At 42.0% G+C, this 17,014-nt stretch overlaps 1 protein-coding gene across 21 annotated transcripts in view; it reads right to left on the bottom strand.

Annotated features, from left to right (window-relative positions):
• Positions 1–17,014, bottom strand: part of DCUN1D3 (defective in cullin neddylation 1 domain containing 3) — a 59,477-nt gene that overhangs the window by 15,521 nt on the left and 26,942 nt on the right. For 9 of the 21 annotated variants that reach the window (XM_086375426.1, XM_086375423.1, XM_086375413.1 and 6 more), the window contains one exon: positions 15,915–16,045. The exons of the other annotated variants lie outside the window; for them this stretch is intronic. The gene's annotated coding sequence lies outside the window, so the exon portion shown is untranslated. The remainder of the gene's footprint in view (positions 1–15,914; positions 16,046–17,014) is intronic. 21 annotated transcript variants of the gene reach the window in all.

Genomic DNA, 17,014 nt, shown 5'->3' with positions numbered 1-17,014 from the left:
ATCACCTGGACCACAGCCATCTCTAAACTCAATGAAACTATGAGCTATGCCGTGTAGAGCCACCCAAGATGGATGGGTCATGGTGGAGAGTTTTAACAAAACGTGGTCCACTGGAGAAGCGCATGGCAAACTACTTCATTATTCTTGCCTTGAGAACCCCATGAAAAGGCAGAAAGATGGACACTGAAAGATGAACTCCCCAGGTCAGTAGGTGCCCAATATGCTACTGGAGAAGAGTGGAGAAGTAACTCCAGAAAGAATGAAAAGACGAAGCCAAAGTGAAAACAGTATCCAGCTGTGGATGTGATTGGTGATAGAAGTCAAGTCCAATGCTGTAAAGAACAGTAATGCATAGGAACCTGGAATGTTAGGTCCATGAATCAAGGTAAATTGGAAGTGGTCAAACAGGAGATGGCAAGGGTTTGAACATCGACATTTCAGTAATCAGTGAATTAAAATGGACAGGAATGGGCAAATTTAATTCAAATGACCATTATATCTACTACTGTGGGCAAAAATCCCTTAGAAGAAATGGAGTAGCCCTCACAGTCAACAAGAGAGTCCAAAAGGCAGTACTTGGGTCCAATCTCAAAAACAGAATGACCTCGGTTCGTTTCCAAGGCAAACCATTCAATATCATAGTAATCCAAGTCTATTCCCCAACCACTAATGCCGAAGAAGCTAAAGTTAAACAGTTCTATGATGACCTACAAGAACTTCTAGAACTAACACCAGAAAAAGATGTCCTTTTCATTACAGGAGACTGGAATGAAAAAGTAGGAAGTCAGGATTTCCCTGGAGAAAGAAGCAAGTTTGGTCTTGGAGTACAAAACGAACCAGGGCAAAGGCTGATAAGAGTTTTGCCAGGAGAATGCATTGTTCTTAGCAAACACTTTCTTCCAACAACACAAGAGGCGACTCTAATCATTGACCATATGGTCAATACCAAAATCAGACTGATTATATTCTTTGCAGGCGAAGATGGAGAGCACTATACACTGAGCAAAAACAAGACCGGGAGCTGACTGTGGCTTAGATCATGAACTCCTTATTGCCAAATTCAGACTGAAATTGAAGAAAGTGGGGAAAACCACTAGACCATTCAGTTCAGTTCAATCGCCCAGTCATGTCTGACTCTTTGCGACCCCATGAATCGCAGCACGCCAGGCCTCCCTGTCCATCACCAACTCCCGGAGTTCACTCAGACTCACGTTCATCAAATCAGTGATGCCATCTAACCATCTCAACCTCTGTCATCCCCTTCTCCTCCTGCCCCCAAACCCTCCCAGCATCAGAGTCTTTTCCAGTGAGTCAACTCTTCACATGAGGTGGCCAAAGTATTGGGAGTTTCAGCTTTAGTATCATTCCTTCCAAAGAAATCCCAGGGCTGATCTCCTTCAGAATGGACTGTTTGGATCTCCTTGCAGTCCAAGGGACTCTCAAGAGTCTTCTCCAACACCACAGTTCAAAAGCATCAATTCTTCGGCACTCAGCCTTCTTCACAGTCCAACTCTCACATCCATACATGACCACAGGAAAAACCATAGCCTTGATTAGACGGACCTTTGTTAGCAAAGTAATGTCTCTGCTTTTGAATATGCTATCTAGGTTGGTCATAATTTTTCTTCCAAGGAGCAAGCGTCTTTTAATTTCATGGCTGCAATCACCATCTGCAGTGATTTTGGAACCCAAAAAAATAAAGTCTGACATTGTTTCCCCATCTATTTCCCATGAAGTGATGGGACCAGATGCCATGATCTTCGTTTTCTGAATGTTGAGCTTTAAGCCAACTTTTTCACTCTCCTCTTTCACTTTTATCAAGAGGCTCTTTAGTTCCTCTTCACTTTCTGCCATAAGGGTGGTGTCATCTGCATATCTGAGGTTACTGATATTTCTCCAGGCAATCTTGATTCCAGCTTGTGCTTTATCTAGCCCAGCGTTTCTCACGATGTACTCTGCATATAAGTTAAATAAGCAGGGTGACAATATACAGCCTTGACGTACTCCATTTCCTATTTGGAACGAGGCTGTTGTTCCATGTCCAGTTCTAACTGTTGCTTCCTGACCTGCATACACATTTCTCAAGAGGCAGGTCAGGTGGTCTGGCACGCCCATCTCTTTCAGAATTTTCCACTTTATTGTGATCCACACAGTCAAAGGCTTTGGCATAATCAATAAAGCAGAAATAGATGTTTTTCTGGAACTCTCTTCCTTTTTCCATGATCCAGCGGATGTTGGCAATTTGGTACCTGGTTCCTCTGCCTTTTCTAAAACCAGCTTGAACATCTGGAAGTTCACAGTTCATATATTGCTGAAGCCTTGCTTGCAGAATTTTGAGCATTACTTTACTAGCGTGTGACATGAGTGCAATTGTGCAGTAGTTTGAGCATTCTTTGGCATTGCCTTTCTTTGGGATTGGAATGGAAACTGACCTTTTCCAGTCCTGTGGTCACTGCTGAGTTTTCCAAATTTGCTGGCATATTGAGTGCAGCACTTTCACAGCATCAGCTTTCAGGATTTGAAATAGCTCAACTGGAATTCCATCACCTCCACTAGCTTTGTTCATAGTGATGCTTTCTCAAGCACACTTGACTTCACATTCCAGGATTTCTGGCTCTAGATGAGTGATAACACCATCGTGATTATCTGGGTCATGAAGATCTTTTTTGTATAGTTCTTCTGTGTATTCTTGCCACCTCTTCTTAATATCTTCTGCTTCTGTTACGTCCATACCTTTTCGTGTCCTTTATCGAGCCCATCTTTGCATGAAATGTTCCCTTGGTATCTCTAATTTTCTTGAAGAGATCTCTAGTCTTTCCCATTCTGTTGTTTTCCTCTATGTCTTTGCATTGATCACTGAGGAAGGCTTTCTTATCTCTTCTTGCTATTCTCTGTAACTCTGTATTCAGATGCTTATATCTTTCCTTTTCTCCTTTGCTTTTTCACTTCTCTTCTTTTCACAGCTATTTGTAAGGTCTCCCCAGACAGCCATTTTGCTTTTTTGCATTTCTTTTCCATGGGGATGGTCTTGATCCCTGTCTCCTGTACAATGTCACCAACCTCTGTCCATAGTTCATCACGCACTTTATCTATCAGATCTAGCCCCTTAAATCTATTTCTCACTTCCACTGTATAATCATAAGGGATTTGATTTAGGTCATACCTGAATGGTCTAGTGGTTTTCCCTACTTTCTTCAATTTCAGTCTGAATTTGGCAATAAAGAGTTCATGATCTGAGCCACAGTCAGCTCCTGGTCTTGTTTTTGTTGACTGTATAGAGCTTCTCAATCTTTGGCTGCAAAGAATATAATCATTCTGATTTCGGTGTTGACGAGCTGGTCATGTCCATGTGTAGAGTTTTCTCTTGTGTTGTTGGAAGAGTGTGTTTGCTATGACCAGTGCATTTTCTTGGCAAAACTCTATTAGTCTTTGCCCTGCTTCATTCTGTATTCCAAGGCCAAATCTGCCTGTTACTCCAGGTGCTTCTTGACTTCCTACTTTTGCATTCCAGCCCCCTATAATGAAAAGGACATCTTTTTGGGGTGTTAGTTCTAAAAGGTCTTCTAGGTCTTCATAGAACCATTCAACTCCAGCTTCTTCAGCGTTATTGGTTGTGGCATAGACTTGGATTACTGTGATATTAAATGGTTTGCCTTGGAAACAAAAAGAGATTATTCTGTCGTTTTTGAGATTGCATCCAAGGACTGCATTTTGAACTCTTTTGTTGACCATGATGGCTACTCCATTTCTTCTGAGGGATTCCTGCCCGCAGTAGTAGATATAATGGTCATCTGAGTTAAATTCACCCATTCCAGTCCATTTTAGTTCGCTGATTTCTAGAATGTCGATGTTCACTCTTGCCATCTCTTGTTTGACCACTTCCAATTTGCCTTGATTCATGGACTTGACATTCCAGGTTCCTATGCAATATTGCTCTTTACAGCATTGGACCTTGCTTCTATCACCAGTCACATCCATAACTGGGTATTGTTTTTGTTTTGGCTCCATCCCTTCATTCTTTCTGGAGCTATTTCTCCACTGATCTTCAGTAGCATATTGGGCACCTACCGACCTGGGGAGTTCCTCTTTCAGTGCCCTATCATTTTGCCTTTTCATTCTGTTCATGGGGTTCTCAAGGCAAGAAAACTGAAGTGGTTTGCCATTCCCTTCTCCAGTGGACCACATTCTGACAGACCATTCAGGTATGACCTAAATCAAATCCCTTATCAAATACAGTGGAAGTGAGAAATAGATTTAAGGCACTAGATCTGATAAGAGTGCCTGATGAACTATGGACGGAGGTTCGTGACATATTACAGGCGACAGGAATCAAGATCATCCCCAAGAAAAAGAAATGTAAAAAGGCAAAATGGCTGTCTGAGGAGGCCTTACAAATAGCTGAGAAAAGAAGAGAAGTGAAAGGCAAAGGAGAAAAGGAAAGAGATACCCATCTGAATACAGAGTTCCAAAGAATAGCAAGGAGAGATAAGAACGCCTTCCTCAGTGATCAATGCAAACAAATAAAGGAAAACAATAAAATGGGAAAGACTAGAAATCTCTTCAGGAAAATTAGAGATACCAAGGGAACATTTCATGCAAAGATGGGCACAATAAAGGACAGAATAGTATGGACCTAACAGAGGCAGAAGATATTAAAAAAAAAAGTGGCAAGAATACACAGAAGAACTATACAAAAAAGATCTTAATGACCCAGATAACCACGATGATGTGATCACTCACCTAGAGCCAGACATCCTGGAATGTGAAGTCAAGTGAGCCTTAGGAAGCATCACTATGAACAAAGCGAGTGGAGGTGATGGAGTTGCAGCTGAGCTATTTCAAGTCCTAAAAGATGATGCTGTCAAAGTGCTGCACTCAATATGCCAGCACATTTGGAAAACTCAGCAGTGGCCACAGAACTAGAAAAGGTCAGTTTTCATTCCAGTCCCAAAGAATGTTCAAACTACTGCACAATTGTACTCATCTAACACACCAGCAAAGTAATACTCAAAATTCTCTAAGCTAGGCTTCAACAGTATGTGAACTGTGAAGTTCCAGATGTTCAACCTGGATTTAGAAAATGCAGAGGAACCAGACATCAAATTGCCAATGTCCGTTGGGTCATCAAAAAAGCAAGAGAGTTCCAGAAAAACATCTACTTGTGCTTTATTGACTACACCAAACCCTTTGACTGTGTGCATCACAACAACCTGTGGAAAATTCTGAAAGAGATGGGAATACCAGACCACCTTACTTGCCTCCTGAGAAATCTGTATGCAGGTCAGGAAGCAATAGTTAGAACTGGACATAGAACAACAGACTGGTTCCAAATTGGGAAAGGAGTACATCAAGGCTGTATATTGTCATCCTGCTCATTTAACTTATATGCAGAGAACATCATGAGAAATGCAGGGCTGGAAGAAGCACAAGCTGGAATCAAGATTGCCAGGAGAAATATCAATAACCTCAGATATGCAGATGACATCACCCTTATGGCATAAAGTGAAGAAGAACTGAAGATCCTCTTGATGAAAGTGAAAGAAGAGAGTGAAAAAGCTGGTTTAAAACTCAACATTCAAAAAACTAAGATCATGGCATCTGGTCCCATCACTTCATGGGAAATAGATGGGGAAACAATGGAAATAGTGACAGACTTTATTTTCTTGGGTTCCAAAAGTCACTGTGGATGGTGACTGCAGCCATGAAATTAAAAGACACTTGATCCTTGGAAGGAAAGCTATGATCAACCTAGACAGCATATTAAAAAGCACAGACATTACTTTGTCAACAAACGTCTGTCTAGTCAAAGCTATGGTTTCTCCAGTAGTCACGTATGAATGTGAGAGGTGGACCATAAAGAAAGCTGAGTGCCGAAGAACTGATGCTTTTGAACAGTGGTGTTGGGAGAAGACTCTTGAGAGTCCCTTGGACTACAAGAAGATCAAACTGGTCAATCCTAAAGGAAATCATTCCTGAATATTCATTGGAAGGAGTAATGCTCAAGCTGAAGCTCCAGTACTTTGGCCACCTTACGCAAAGAACTGACTTACTGGAAAAGACCTTTTTGTTGGGAAAGATTGAAGGCAGGAGTAGAAGGGGACAACAGAGGATGAGATGGTTGGATGAAGTCACTGATTAGATGGACATGAATTTGAGCAAGATCTGGCAGTCGGTGAGGGACAGAGAAGCCTGGCATGCTGCAGTCCATGGGGTCACAAAGAGTCAAGTGCTCTTGAGTGACTGAAATGAAGTAAATTCTTTCCCTAATCTGGGGCAATCTTCCAGTCAGTTCCAAACTTCACTCCCTTTCCACTAGATTCCAGGTGTGTAGATCTGGAGAAAACCAGGATTTCTAACTTGGTACTGATTTACACTCATTTAATGGAACTACCTTCCCAGTGGTCCTCCTGCTATCCCTCTGAAATGGATAGCCTCAGCACAATCTGGGCTCCCCAGAACCAAATTTCATTACTAACAGAATATCATCATTAATTAATCCCACTTTTCATTGTCAGTACATTGTAAGAGCTACACTGAAGCGTAACTCTAGGAAGTAATTACTGCCATTTCATAGGAAAATAAATTTAAGTACACAGAGGTCAAGCAGCTATCTAGAAAAGGAGAAACTGGAGCAGAGTAATTAACAGGATGAGCTCCACAAGCAGAGGAACCTGTATCCGAATCATGGCGATCCACCAAGTTTGTGACCATCAGCATATAACTTTAAAATGGGACAGCTGTACCTCATGGACTGGTCAGAGGAAATGAGATATCCCATGTAAAATGCTCTGCCCTAATACCGGGCTCATAAAAAGTATTCGGTAAGTGTTAGCCTTTATTGTAATTGTTATTATCAGAAAGTTGGTGAGAGGATCGAGCTCCTCTTTTCCTAGAAAAGTGCTCTTGTCAGCAGCCAGGCCAGGTCTCCTGGGGCAGTTCAGGAATGCTGATGCCCCAAATGCCTACAGTAGCTCTCCTGTTCTTGCAGTAAGTGACTCTGGTCTCCTGTTTCAGCTAAAGTGGCATACACGAGTGAAATGGAGTGACAGACAAGAAGGGGTGGGAAGAAAGGAAAGGCAGGAAGAAGAATAAAGGGAGAAAAAAAGCTACAAACCAGGAAACGTACTTCTAGGCATAGCTTTGGGGGGTTACTTGAAAGATCAAAGCCAGTAACTGCTTAGTTTATGTTGGACCAAGATAGGCCTCCAGCTTTTCTCCTCCAATCTCAGCTCTAACCACTTCTGCCTTTCTCTCTCCCTCCTTCTCTGCATCAGCTTCCAGCCTCCCTCCTCTCCTGTAGCAGACCCAGCTGCTATTCCTGGGGATGGGCTTGGTTGCTTGCTTGGCCCCAGGTCTGGAGCTGGCACTGCTGGGCTAAGGGCAGTCCCAGAGATCATGGTCCCAGTGAATGCTCTGGCTCCAGACAGCCAGAGAAGGGAGATCAGGAAAGTGTTTCTAATTCTTGCTATGCTAAGTCACTTCAGTAGTGTCCGACTCTGCGACCCCATAGACGGCAGCCCACCAGGCTCCCCTGTCCCTGGAATTCTCCAGGCAAGAACACTGGAGTGAGCTGCCATTTCCTTCTCCAATGCATGAAAGTGAAAAGTGAAAGTGAAGTTGCTCAGTCGTGTCTGACTCTTAGCGACCCCATGGATTGCAGCCTAACAGGCTCCTCCATCCATGGGATTTTCTAAGCAAGAGTACTGGAGTGGGGTGCCATTGCCTTCTCCGTTCTAATTCTTAGGCAGCTCCATGAAGTGACAATCAGGCAAGTCCCTATTTTCTAGGACTTACAGTCTGCCTTTGAAACAGAATCACCTCTTATGGACAGAAAGACCATGAAGGGCTAAATCACACAAAGACGAATGGAGACAGGAAAGGAGAGAGGAGTATGAACCAGTGTTATGGAAAGGAAGGTGGAGGGACTGATGAAGATGAATTGGTATTTGTTATATGCTTCATATACATCATCATCTTCAAACTTCACAACAACCTACGATGTCAGGGGTCTTACAGATTAGGAACCTGAGGTTTCTTAACCACTAAGCAATGGGACTAGGAAATAAAATCAGTTTGTCAGCCTCCAAAATCTACTCAGTTTCACAGAGATGATGAGTCTTGTTCTGGTCCTTCGGTGACTGGGAGCATAAAGTGGAAAGGAAAGAGGCAAACGGTCAATCTGGTTGGTCCAGGTTGAGAGAGGATTTTAAAATGTTTATTAATAGCAATAATCTTTTAAGTCCATTGCATGTAATGAGGAGACTGACATGAATTATCACTTTTAACCAACTATAACTCTATGAGCAAGAAAATATAATCTTCACTTTACAGGGGGATAAACTGAACAAAGTTTAAGGGATTTGGCCTGAGGTCACACAGCCAATCCATAAAGGTAAGGGATTCAAAGCCAGGAGTCTGATTCTAAATTCATCATATTACATCACTGGTCTCACTACTTAATGTTCTTCGCTATGCTGTTCCAGGTGGCACAGTGGTAAAGAATCTGCCTGCCAATGCAGCAGACACAAGACACAGGTTCAGTACCTGGGTCGAGAAGATCCCCTGGAGTAAGAAATGGCAATCCACTCGAGTATGCTTGCCTGGAAAATTTCATGAACAGAAGAGACTGGCAGGCTACAGTTCATGGTCGCAAAGAGTCAGACACAACTGAGCAACTGAACATACACACTGCTGCTGCTAAGTCGCTTCACTCGTGTCCGACTCTGTGTGACCCCTTAGATGGCAGCCCACCAGGCAAGAACACTGGAGTGGGTTGCCATTTCCTTCTCCAATGCATGAAAGTGAAAGGTGAAAGTGAAGTCGCTCAGTCGTGTCCTACTCTTAGCGACCCCATGGACTGCAGCCTACCAGGCTCCTCCATCCATGGAATTTTCCAAGCAAGAGTACTGGAGTGGGGTGCCATTGCCTTCTCCGGAGCATACACACATGCCAGGATATACTCTTCCCCTAAGGAGACGATGATGGCCCAAGAAGAAAAAATACATTATCAATACGTGATTGTATTCCAGAAGTACTGAGTCAGTAGGATCAGAGTAAAGTCTCATGAAGCCTTCAGTTCTGGTCTGGGATATCCCTAAGTGACGTATGCCCTTGAACAAGTCTCTTAACCTCTCTGAGTTTCCATGTTCCCAACATTAAAATCCTTTGAAGTCTAACATTCTGGGACAACCTTTATTTTTTGACATGCAAAGAGGCTGAAGTTCTAAATTTGCAAGCCTTCTGAGGACAGGGCTTTCGCCTCCTCAGTGAACAGCTTTCATACTTCTTGCCCAAGCCTACTAGAACCAAAGGAAAATGGGAAAGTCAGTCTATTCCAATCTGAACAAGAGGTGAAAGGTGACACTGTTTTTGCACCCTTCCCTCTTAATCATCTTAGTGTGATCTCTGCAGGCTAAGACAAAGGCCCTGACATATAACATATGGGCTTCCCAGGTGGCATTAGTGGTAAAGAAACCGCCTGCCAATGCAGGAGATGCAAGAGACATGGGTTCAATCCCTGAGTGTGGAAGATCCCCTAGAATAGGAAATGGCACCCCACTCCAGCATTCTTGTCTGGAAAATTCCATGGGTAGAGGAGCCTGGCAAGCTAGTCTAGGGGGTCACAAAGAGTCAAACACAAGACTAAGAATAAGCACAGGTGATACGGAAAATAGAGCAAGCTGGCTCATTGTTGTACCTGGTTGGGAGCTTAAAAAAAAATGAGGAGGCAAATGCTGGTACCAAAAGCCAATGTCAGCAAGGCACCTGAGGTCTACTCTGATGACTTCTTTGAAAGAAGGAAATGATCCAGTCCACCTCTCCCATTTGTTCCCACCTAGAGTCTATGGCAACCCACTCCAGTACTCTTGCCTGGAAAATCCCATGGACGGAGGAGCCTGGTGGGCTGCAGTCCATGGGGTCATGAAGAGTCTGATGCTTACTGAGCGGCTTCACTTTCACTTTTCACTTTCACGCATTGGAGAAGGAAATGGCAACCCACTCCAGTGTTCTTGCCTGGAGAATCCCAAGGACGGGGGAGCCTGGTGGGCTGCTGTCTCTGGGGTCGCACAGAGTCCGATACGAGTGAAGCGACTTAGCACCAGCACCAGAGTCTATTCAGAAGCAAGACGCCACTAGCAAACGTTAGTGCTTTTACATATTACAGCAGTAAGAAACCCATCTTTCCAACTTTCATCCAAACCATTTGTATAGCTAATTGGGCACATGTTTTTACTTCTTACCATATATGCCAGACACCCAGCTGCCAGGGGCTGAAGCAGCTATAGTGGCAAAAGCCATGCCCCTGAGGAGTCTCAAAGCAAGACCACAAGAGTCTCTTGATGCCAACTGGCAGATGTAGATGCTGAATGACCTGAGAAACAGTCGGGAAATGGGTAGTATCCATTTCTAAACTACCTCTTAGAAAGTAAACTTGCAAAAATAACAAACAAGGAGGAAAGACTGGAGGGAGTACTTTAAAATCCAAGGTCTTCTGCTTTCTGTCATTTGGAACTTACAAGATCACCTTTGGAGATTAGGTTTTACCTAGAGCTACTTGGGAGAAAAAGCTGTTCCCTCTGCCAAAGCAAATGAGGCGTGTCTGCTATCTTCATGCTTTTAAGACTTTTTGTCCTAAAATGTACTGCAAGCAGCAAGCTAAGACAGCAGTTCCAGTTAGGGATGGGTAGGAACACATGACTTTCTAAATCCACCAATCTCAAAACTACAAAAAGAAGAGGAGGATGGGGGAAAACAGGGAGGAAGGAAGGGAAGATAAATTTTTTTAAAAAGAAAATAAACCAATTGGTTATATTTCTGTAAAATAATATTAGGTCACAGGACTAAGACCAGTTAGCTTTGTACAAAATAATTTCTCCTTCTTTTTGAAGGATTCTTATGTTCCTTACCTTGCACACTTCAAATATATTGAGAATATATATGCAACTGAGGTCTGAGGACTGAGGCCACTGTGGGCTGGCCAGAACAAATACTACTTGCCAAATTCAACAAAGTCAATACATACATATTATAAAGTTTCCAAATACCAAAGAATCAAGCATTTTTGGTCTCTGGGTTCCAGAGCTGCTACATATTTAATCCCACATGACTCAAAATAACCAAAAAAGAGCTGAATTATTTTAGTGACCCACACTTGGAATATTTTTGCTGTCACTATTGATCTGGACAAGTCTGACTGTACACTCATGTGCAAAGTGGACATCATAAGGGGCATCAGATTTCTAAGCTGGTTACTCTCTGTGTTTCTGCACCAACTTTTTCATTAGCTAAATTTACTGTTTACAAACAGAGGGCCGTCTTGGGTTTATGTTCCATCAGTTCAGTTCAGTCGCTCAGTAGTGGCCCCATGGACTTTGTGGCCCCATGGACTACAGCACTCCAGACATCCCTGTCCACCACCGACACCCGGAGCTTACTCAAACTCATGTCCATCGAGTCAGTGATGCCATACAACCATCGCATCCTTTATCATTTTCTTCTCCTCCCACCTTCAATCTTTCCCGGCATCAGGGTCTTTTCTAATGAGTCAGTTCTTCACATCAGGTGGCCAAAGTATTGGAGTTTCAGCTTCAGCATCAGTCCTTCCAATGAATATTCGGGACTGACTTCCTTTAGGATAGACAGGTTGGATCTCCTTGCAGTCCAAGAGACTCTCAAGAGTCTTCTCCAACACCACAGTTCAAAAGCATCAATTCTTCAGCTTTCCTTACAGTACAACTCTCACATCCATACACAACTACTGGAAAAACTATAGCTTTGACTAGACAGACCTTTGTTGACAAAGTAATGTTTGTCTTTTTAATATGCTGTCTAGGTTGATCATAGCTTTCCTTCCAAGGAGCAAGCATCTTTTAATTTCATGGCTGCAGTCACCATCTGCAGTGATTTTGGAGCTCAAAGAAATAAAGTCTGTCACTGTTTCCATTGTTTCCCCATCTATTTGCCATGAAATGATGGGACCGGATGCCATGATCTTAGTGTTCTGAATGTTGAGCTTTAAGCCAACTTTTTCACTCTCCTCTTTCACTTTCATCAGAGGCTCTTAGTTCTTTTTCGCTTTCTGCCATAAGGGTGGTGTCATCTGCATATCTGAGGTTATTGAAATTTCTCCTGGCAGTCTTGATTCCAGCTTGTGCTTCATCCAGCCCCGCATTTCACATGATGTACTCTGCATATAAGTTAATAAGCAGGGTGAAAATATGTAGCCTTGACATACTCCTTTCCCAATTTGGAACCAGCCTGTTGTTCCATGTCCAGTTCTAACTGTTGCTTCTTGACCTGATGTTGCTCCATGGTACCATGATAAAAATAGCCTGACCGCTATACTCTTTAACTCTGGTTTTAGCTTGCAGCTCATCCTCAGAATACAGGCCTCATTAGGTCAAACTGAAAGTAAAACCACTGGTTAGGCACCAACTGCCTGCTTCCAATTAGCATATGGTATGAGCTATCCCAGACATCTACCAGATTATTTACATTTACTAGATAATCATTCCTCAAACACCCAATCACCACATCAACTGTTCACTTTTCAGTCACCTATAGAATTCAGTAGTTACTGACGAAAAATAGTTAACTGGAGTTGAGATATGGTCTTTGTATCTAAGAAAGGCAAGAAAGGAAACTATGAAACGAGTCAAAAGATGAGAAAGGAATCCAATATAAAGATGATAAATGACTGCATGCAACTATCTTCTTAGAGGGGCACCTGAATGACCACACATGTACAGATGTAGTTTCTAAAGCCACATTTCTTCTAAACAGCTCTCATGTTCATCACATGGTAACAAATGTGATTTTTGCTAACATTTAAATGTTTGCTAATTCTTAAAAAAAAAAAATCCAAATTCATTAAGGCCACATTTATCATTTTTCCCCAGAGATCCATGATGGAAGCTGATTGCTAAAGCTTAGTAGATAAGAAAAGGAAGAGGGACAGAAAAAAGACCTGTATAATAAAAGAATATCTTTTTTCAATTACATCAGTAAGCTGGTTAGAGAAGTAAGACCACCAAGGCTTTATTTCCCACTGCAAAATTCAAAACCATTACACAGTTATTCTGTAAAGTTTAGAAAATATGGAGTACCATAAACAGAAAAAGTCCCCTAGTACCCCACCATCTGCCGCTTCCCAGGTGGCTCAGTGGTAAAGAATCCTCCTGCCAATGTAAGAGATTCTGGTTCGACCCATCTTGGGAAGATCTCCTGGAAAAAGAAATGGCAACCCACTCCAGTATTCTTGCCTGGGAAATCCCATGGACAGAGAAGCCTGGGAGGCTACAGTTCATGGGGGTCCCAAAAGAGTTGAACACAACTTACCGACACAATCCCTTCACCTAAATTAGTATTTTGGAATATATCCTTTCAGTGGTCTATATAAGCATATAGGTGGCACACATAAATAAATAAATGCATGTTCATAGTACACATATCCAACTTTTAAACAAAACTGAGTCATAATGTACATTCTATTTTGCAAACTGTTTTGAAAACACTTTTTCATATAAATCTTCCCTCATCAAATGCTTTAAAAGAGCTGAAAATTAATGGCCGTACTACCAAGACTGTGGCAGTATTACCACTGACACACCAGCTATTTCACATAACCCATAAACTATTTATTGCCTATGACTTCAATCTGTCAAACAAAAATTTGGTGCTACACTACAGAAGGGTTGCAGAAAGGTTGACTCTCTGTTAAAACATATTTAATTGCCAGATATGTCTTTCATTGACAGTTTGACAGTTTAAACTCTAATGGTGGGACATTGAGTTTGCTTCCAACAGTTCACTATTATAAACAATATTGGGATAATAAACAGAATATGCAGCTAAAATTCAGCTCCTGAGAATAAACTCCCAGAAGTGGAACAACAGATCAAAGACTATGCAAAAACATATTATAAGTGTATGTGTGTGTGTATGAAAAGTGAAAGTATTAGTCACTCAGTATCTGCCTCTTTGCAACCCCATGGACTGCAGCCCAAGTGCCTCTGTCCACGGAGTTCTCCAGGCAAGAATACTGGAGTGGGTTGCCATGCCCTTCTCCAGGGGATCTTCCTGACCCAGGGATTGAACCTGGTTCTCTGGTACTGTAGAAAGGGTCTTTATCAGCTGAGTCACCACATAAAATCAATCTGAATTCAAAAAAAGTAGTGTCAGCTTATACAATGGGACTGTACTAGGAGTGTGTATTTCTCCCAACATCACCTGGTAATATGTCAACTAATTCAATTTCTTAAAAAAAAAAACAAAACCCAACTCCTTACTTTTAAAAAGTACTTTTAGACATTATATTTTAGGAAAAATATCAAACTGCCAGAGGAGGATGGAAAACATGAGAGACCATTTACTTCATTATAAATTGCATCAAAAGATTGACAAATCCAACAATTTTAGCTCCAAGGATTTCAAGACAGTACTGTTAAATGATGGGGGTGGGGTGCAGAGCAGGGGACAGAAAGAGATTAATCATGTTTCAATAGTATCTAAATTCCAGATTTATTCTTTCAAAAGAAAATGAACCTTTTCCCATGTCCCATACACACAAAAAAAAGATAAAGACCATCTAATGAATAACAGTCTAAAGATAATAATAGATCTAATGAATAATAGTCCCCTTATCATAAGTTGAAACTCCAAAACTTTGGCCACCTCATGCAAAGAGTTGACTCACTGGAAAAGACCCTAATGCTGGGAAGGATTGGGGGCAGGAGGAGAAGGGGACGACAGAGGATGAGATGGCTGGATGGCATCACCGACTTGATGGACATGGGTTTGGGTGGACTCCGGGAGTTGGTGATGGACAGGGAGGCCTGGGGTGCTGCAATTCACAGGGTCGCCAAGAGTCAGACACAACTGAGCAACTGAACTGAACAGAACTATCGTAAGTTTAGCATTGGGGGTAGAAGGGCCTGACCTATATATTCAGGTTCAACCCATGCAGTTGAACCTGAGTGAATCACATGCCCAGGGAGCAAGAATTTCATTCAAATGGAACTATGGTGTACTTAAAATGGTTAATAGTCTGGATTCAGACCACAGACTTAATATATGGCCTTTTAGCTTCAGACTGGATCAAAGGCTTGCAGCAGAGACTCATCTGCTCCCCCAGCATCCAGGTTCTTCATCAGTTGGTCACTCATTTTCTTCACTAGAAAGATCCAACTCCCTCACTCTTAGTCATTCATGTTGGGTAAGTTCACATAATGAACTATGTGACTCAAGCCCACCAAAGTCTCCATATGCCCTTGGCTTTCAACAACTGGGTCAGGAATATGCAGGAGACCTAAGTCAGACAAAGTGAATCTTAGCACTAAAAGCAAGGAAGGTTGGAGCTGCTTTGGTCTTCTTATCAGGAAGAAAGAGCACCAAAGAAAATAATAATGCCTATCCAAGGGTCACTGTGAGGGTTAAACTGTCTCTTCTTATCAGATGGGTCTCAATTTAAATGTGTGTAAGACAGAAGAATAAAACCAGTGCCAAGAGACAAAATCAGTTTTTTAAAGGCATTATTTGAGTACAGAATCCAACTGTACCTAAAGTCAGATCAAAGCCTGAACCTCACAGTTGTATGAGCCAGTTAATTCTCCTTTAGCATAAGCCAGATGTCAGTTTTCCTGTCACAACAGAAACAGTCCCGACCAAGACCAACTATGTCACTCAGATCTACTTACAGAGCAAAGAAACAGAAGACCTGATACCATGGTCAGAGACCAACTTAGCAGGCCACAGTTTCAACCAAATATATCAAGAGACTTCTTAGCTGAACACTAGGACCAATGATCCCAAACTTGAGCAAATTGTAAAATCTCATGACAACTGGGTGGACCATGAGGATGCTATTTGAAAGATGATATGACTAAGAAAAAAAGAATCTTTCTTGTAATTCTTACCATCTTAAGCATCCTTCAAGCAAAAGTACCACAGAGCACTTTCAGCTGCTTTATCCTACTGTGTATGCTTCTGTCATCTTCACGTTTCCAAGGAAGAACCTCCTCCCAGCACTCAGACACCACGTGAATGACTGCAAAGTAAAAACTCCTGTAAGTCTTCCCCTATGCAATAACATGATCAATCTTCTGACTAACATAGGCTACTGGATCTAAACCACATCCTATGAAACTGAAAGACCAGACCTGACCAGAACTTTGCTACTCTCTTGGTTTCAATTACTATTACGGAAACAATTTCTCTTTGGTGTCAAGTACTAAAAAGTCTATTTAGAAAGTATTCAGGTTTTGAAGACAGTGATAGGAAATGCTCACGTTAGTGTGTCTTTATTGGAAATATATTCCCTGTAGGTTGAAACCTGAGGCCCCAGTGTTTGGACCTTTTTTTCCTTTTTTTTTGGTCAAGTTACTTATTTCACAAATGTGCACTCATATGGCATGAGACCAAAGGGTACATTAATGAGGGGAAAGATAAGCAGATAATTAAATTAAAAATATAGGGGACTGGAATGCAAAAGCAGGAAGTCAAGAGATCCCTGGAGTAACAGGCAAGTTTGTTCTTGGAGTACAAAATGAAGCAGGGCAAAGGCTAACAGAGTTTTGCTAGAGAAGGCACCAGTCATGGCAAACACCCCCTTCCAACAACACAAGAGACAATTTTACACATGGACATCACCAGATGGTCAATATCGAAATCAGATTGATTATATTTTTTGCAGCCAAAGATGGAGAAGCTCTATACACTCAGCAAAAACAAGACCGGGAGCTGACTGTGGCTCAGATCAAGAACTCCTTACTGCCAAATTCAGACTTGAAGAAAGTAGGGAAAACCACTAGGCCATTCAGGTATGACCTAAATCAAATCCCTTATGATTATACAGTGGAAGTGACAAATATATTCAAGGGATTAGATCTGACAGACATACTGCCCATAGAACTATGGACAGAAAGGTTTGTGACACTGTTCAGGAGGCAGTGATCAAGACCATCCCCTAGAAGAAATGCAAAAAGGCAAAATGGTTGTCTGAAGAGGCCTTACAAAT

The sequence above is a fragment of the Bos grunniens genome, chromosome 25 (assembly GCF_055505025.1).
Source record: "Bos grunniens cultivar Pamir isolate PY7600 chromosome 25, Bosgru_T2T1.0, whole genome shotgun sequence".
In the NCBI taxonomy this organism is placed as follows: domain Eukaryota; kingdom Metazoa; phylum Chordata; class Mammalia; order Artiodactyla; family Bovidae; genus Bos; species Bos grunniens.
The sequence above is the reverse complement of the archived record's forward strand: the minus strand, read 5'-3'. Positions and strand labels throughout refer to the sequence as shown.